Genomic DNA, 6,000 nt, shown 5'->3' with positions numbered 1-6,000 from the left:
GATTTTCTATCTTTGTTCCTATCTCTCATTTTTATCTTCTCCTTTTTTAATCTATTTATCCTGTACTGTTCAATTTTGATTCCACTTCCAGTAGTTTCTCCTTGGTACAGAGCCTGTCTGAAAAAGCTCTGTGGGTCAGTTTTGAGAGTTCATACAGACAAGACTGCCTCAGCTCCTTCATACCAAGCAGATGCTCCCTGTAATGAGATACAGCAAAACAACTCTCAGTTACAGCTGCCATTTAAAACCTGCCTGTCACGCATCTCAGTTAATATCTGTAGGGTGGAGTTCCCGTCGTGGCGCAGTGGTTAACGAATCCGACTAGGAACCATGAGGTTGCGGGTTCGGTCCCTGCCCTTGCTCAGTGGGTTCAGGATCCGGCGTTGCCGTGAGCTGTGGTGTAGGTTGCAGATGTGGCTCGGATCCCGCGTTGCTGTGGCTCTGGCATAGGCTGGTGGCTACAGCTCCAACTCGACCCCTAGCCTGGGAACCTCCATATGCCGCGGGAGTGGCTCAAGAAATGGCAAAAAGACAAAAAAAAAAAAATCTGTAGGGTTTTGGGGGACTCGTCCCCCTGCTCTCAGGTTGTTCAGATGCCCCACTGCTTTCCACTGTTTCTCTCCAGACAGATGTTGACATCTGCTTGCGTTCTAAGGATTGTGGTACACCTTGTTTCTCTGGTTTTCTGTGATCATCAAAGAAGATCCAAACATTTCGCTGCCACTGCCCATCTTCCCCTCATCCCTTGATTCAGTAGTTTTAACAAGCAGAAATGATGATTTATTATATGAAAGGAACAAAGTATATCTGAAAAAGTGAATTTGGGTTTTTGTCTGCGTAATTTAAATTTGTCTTTTAGGATGGCAATGCTAGTCCCTGAGTTTTAATGTTATCAAAACTATATTGGGAGACCACAAGTATGGAATCAATGAAAAAAAATATAAGGAAATATCTTTCATTATGCAGTGATATTTGCAATTGATCTCTGAGGCCTCTCTGTTTCCTCAACTCTATTTTCCACCTTAAACCTCAGTGGATGGAATATTCTAAAGCATATAGGAGGTTGAGCCTGTTTCTGATCACCTGACTCTAAAAGGACCACAGCCAGGGAATTACCACACCAGGGCTTATCCTGTTGGTAGCGTCTGTGTTCTGGGCATTCTGTTCTTGTTTTCAACTAGGAGCAGAGGCTTTCTTAAATGCAAATCTTCCTGTAATTCTGTGTCAATTGACAAAGCACAGGTAGGACGAATTACTTTATTGGAGGAAAAAAATATACTTCAGGGCAAATAATACTACCAAGCATTTCTGTCCATTCCATTGTAGTACAAAATCAGACAAGCATGTGAAGGATAGTACTGATATAATCATCTTACCTATTTCAAAAGTAAGAATTATTAACTTAAGCTGTTATTCTCAGGGCTCCCCAAATGAAAGATATTCAATATGTAGAGTAATTAGAATTGACTAATTAAGGCATCATCGATAATTTTTTCTTTCTTTTTTATTAAAATATAGTTGATTTACAGAATATAAATCAATATATAAACATTCCGCAAAGTCCCTGTCCATCCCACTCCCTGCTCCCCCTTGGCAACCACAAGTCCATTCTCCACGTCTGTGAATCTGTTTCTGTTTTGTAGGTAGGTTCATTTGTACCATATTTTAGATTCCACAAGAAGTGATATCATGTGGTATTTGTCTCAATGTTTTCAACAGCTCTATGTAGCTAAATAATATGAGTCTATCACAGGAGATCTTTGGGGCTAGACATCAATTTCCAGGGTTCAAGGTCTCTTCTGTCTCACCTGAGAATTTCCATGCCATGCTGCCATCAGGGAGAAGCAGATGATTTATCAAACTTTTTGTGTGTGTTTCTTCCAGTCCTGCTTGCCATCTAGCCATGATTTCAATGATGCTATTCATCAAGGAATTGAGTTTTGATGGTGCCAGATGGAAGCAAAACCAACCCCTTTGCCTTATCTCTTTAAAAAATAAATTCCATCATGATAATAACTAAATCCTGGTTCTTCAGGATAGCAATAATAATTGTTATAATAATAATAATAATTTTCATTGTACAGTCAGGTGCTTAAGCGATCTTGGATAGAAAGCGCATATATATATATACATATATATATATATATATATGTATATATATATATATGGAGAGAGAGCGCGGGAGTGCCCATGCACTATTTTTATTACTTACAATGTATCCTTTACTGAGAATCACTGATCATCTGAAATGGTGTCCAAAGCCTCAAAAGAGCAAAAATAATTCTAAAATCCTCTATCCCAAGACCACCTCCTATGAGATCTCCTTTTAATTAGGAACATTCAGGAAGCGACCCCTCTCTCTCCCATACACCCTCTGCCCCTCTGCTGTGGTCACAGCACAAGAGATAGGAATATACTGGAGTTAAAGTAACCAATCCATACCAAATATGAGAACCAGTCAAACAGGTTTCTGTCTGCATGTTATGTTCCAGATGATTCTAGTCTGAGCTCATTTAAATCTTTAAACAATATCCCACAAAACTTCCAAATTTCAACTTACGCAAAGGTCACAAAACCATTCATTCCCTGCTCAACATCTGCCTTGCTGCCATTTCTGCTTTTTCCCGATGAGGAAATGAGGCATGCCAAGGCACCGTGATGGAGAGGTCACTTAATTTTTGTTTGTAAAGCCAAATCCCCTGTGCTCTCAGTAATTTCCAATCAATTTTACATAAATAGCAAAATTAAGCCCCATTATTCTCATTTACCACAAAATTAGAGGAATTAATTAAACATGGAAAAAGTGCCAATGTCTGCCAAATCACTACTTCCAGTAGATAGAAACAAATTCAGGAATTTTGTGCAGACAGGAAGAAAAATCAGCATGGCATCCAGAAACACAATGAAGTGATACCACTGAAATGACATTGTAAGTGGTCCAATACACTTCTGAGTTTCTCTCCTGAATCCAGGACAAGGAGAACACACTTTCTTACAGAGGTGGACTGTGGCATCTGCTCCAGTGCCAGACGTGGATTCTTTGTTGTTTCAGGAAGCTGTGGTTTGTGTTTGGTTTGAGACTGCACAAGCCCCAAAGAAAAGAAGAACTTAAGGTGTACTTTCAAACCTAGATTTGTCAGAGAAATTCCTTCACCAGACTGTTTCTAATGAATTTCACTAAACTCCGGAAATCATAACATCAGAGCATCCAAACTTCATATGAAATGTCAAGTTGTGTTTCGGACCAAGTATTTGAAATAAATAGAAGGAGAAACGGACAAAGGGGTCAGGGTGGGTGCTCCTAATTCCAGAGGTTTTTTTTTTTTCTTTTTTCATTTCATTTCTTTTCTTTTTAGGGCTTCACCCATGGTATACAGAAGTTCCCAGGATAGGAGTCAAATCAGAGCTACAGCTGCTGGCCACAGCCACAGCAACAGCCATTCAGGATCTGAGCAGTGTCTACAACCTACACCACAACTCACTGCAACGCCAGATACCCGACCCACTGAACAAGGCCAGGGATTGAACCCTCATCATCCTCATGGATGCTAGTCAGATTTGTTTCCACTGCAAAACAAGGGGAATTCCCCAGAGTTTTTGATACTAGACTCAACAGTGCTCATATTTGTGAGGAAGTTTAGAAATTATGAAAGCAAGAATGGTGACGTATTATTAAGTGGAAAAGAAAGATTCAAAAATAGGATGAAAGAGTTCTTCAAAGATTGTCTAAGAGTCCCTTGCAATTACTTTCATTATAAAACAATAAAATGTATACCATTTCTTAAATAAACCCACCAGAATGATACACCTTTTAGACTGTTGGATGGAGTAAAAACATCTTCCCATCTTCCTTAATGAGATTTTTATTGCTCGTGTAAATTTGTCTTGTGCTAAATTTTTGTCTTGGGAACCCTGAATTACGTTACCTTGAGTTATTCCTGGTAAGCATGCAAGCATCCACCCAATTTTTTGCTGTGAAAATGGCTCCTTCTGGCAAAGGGAAAGCAATTGGAACTCAGTTTAATTAGCTGCCTTCTGTAAATATGCCATTATTCTTCCAGCTCTGTGCTGCAGTTATATTTACAAAGAAAGAGAGCAATAATTATTTTGGGCTGTAGTTAGTCAGTATTAGTTAATGCCTGAGAATAATTGAGAGGAAATTAAGACAAGTTTATGGGTAGATTATGGGTATAAAACTGAGGATAAATGAGAATTTGTCAGAGCAGAAATTTTACCTCTATTTCCTAGCATGGATCAGGGACTCACCTACACAAACAAGGAACAAGCTCCTCACCTGAAACCCATTTAGCAAGGAGCACATGCAGTTGACACATCCATTTTCAAAGAATGACATGGTAGGTTTTCTAGTATAGACGTTTGACTCCCAGGCCAGTTTTACTCAGTAACTCAACATGCTTCTGAGCTGCTCATGTTTCCTTAGACTCAGTGGAACTCTGGGAAGCCAAACTCAGTTTATCTCAGCCAGAGCCAAGAAGACAAAGGAAGAGAGTCTGCTGTTCCTCCAGTCCTCAATATATTCCAAGATCAAATACAGCATGTGGATAAATTATGTGTTTTTCTGGCTTCTTATTAGATTACTAAGAGTTGAGTAGTTTTAAAAACTTCATCTTAAGATTTGCAACAGAGCCATTAGGGTGGGTAATAATGGCTCCGGAAGGTCTCATAACCTTTCCTGGTGGGAATAATAGGGAACACTCATTGGGGGAACCCTTCCCAAAGGACAGGTGCTAAAGGATGACATCCCCATCAATTCTGTGGTTTGGGGGAGGGGAGAAAAATTATAAAGTAGGATAAGGACACAGGCTCTGGGGTCCAACATCTCTGATTATTTGCTCAGGTCCCAGTGCTGGCTAACTGTGAAGACCCTGAGCAAATTATCTACCCTCCCATCTGAAAGAGGGAGATAACACTAGAACTCAGCGGTTGGAAGGGCTGCATAAGATAAATCACATAAAGCAATCAGCTCTGAGCCAGATGCATAGAAAAGAGCTCACTTAGTGGGGTGACTACAACTTCTGGTATTATTTCCACACTATCATCATCTCCTGAGTGCTGTTTAACTTTACTATTTAAACATGTACAGCAGGTTTTGTGTCTGGGAGCACAGAAGCATTTGGGGCAAGAACAATGAGGGGAAGGGGTAGGTGTTGGGTTTGGCCCCAGCTGGTACAATGGGCTGAGTCTGAGACTGTCAGAGGAGGGATGGAGAGACAAAACACCCATTACTTTTATTTATCTGTATTTTTAGTGTTTCACATGTGAAGCTTGGCAAACATGTAGCTCCAAGCAGAATCATAGTTCCTGAGGTAAGTGGAGAAACTGGTCAAGGTGAGGGTGGCCTTGAGGTCCAAGGGACAAAGTCTGGTGGGCTTTGGGAAGACAGCCTCTTCTCACCATTGCCTGGCGCCCAGGACAGAGTGCCCTGGGAGCACAGAGTCAGCCCTTCACGGCTCTCGAGGTTGACCTTCATGGCTGGAGGATTCCACCCATCAGTCTGACACTAATTGATGTGGAGCTATCAGGGAGGGACAGAGCCCAGACAAGAGAGACAGACAGGAGCTCATAGATTTGTCAAGGAGAAAAGTGTGAGACATCATTGCAGGGACATGGCTGGGTGGCCGATTTCTGATTGTGGGAGCACAAATGGTCAGAGAATTTGATCATTTATACTTTTATAACATAATCATAGAATCCAGAGATTAAGAATGCTGGAAAGGAATTAATAAAATTTGTAATGAGATTAGCATTCATCAAAACATGCAGAACTCTCCAGGTGAGGAAAAGGATCTCCCCAAATCCCACGAAAATCGCTGCTGTGGTGTGGTATCTCTGCTCTTTCTCCTCCACTTTCAGTCTGAATTCCAACCCTCTGGTCTTCTGCTCACCTTTTAATTACCTGAGAGTGGGGTAAATAGGCTAAGACCTCCCACCATAAATCTGCTCAGGATGCCTGCTTTCTGCTCAGTGCAGGAGAGAGGC

The sequence above is a fragment of the Phacochoerus africanus genome, chromosome 1 (assembly GCF_016906955.1).
Source record: "Phacochoerus africanus isolate WHEZ1 chromosome 1, ROS_Pafr_v1, whole genome shotgun sequence".
NCBI classification, from domain to species: domain Eukaryota; kingdom Metazoa; phylum Chordata; class Mammalia; order Artiodactyla; family Suidae; genus Phacochoerus; species Phacochoerus africanus.
This window is presented reverse-complemented; position numbering follows the sequence as displayed.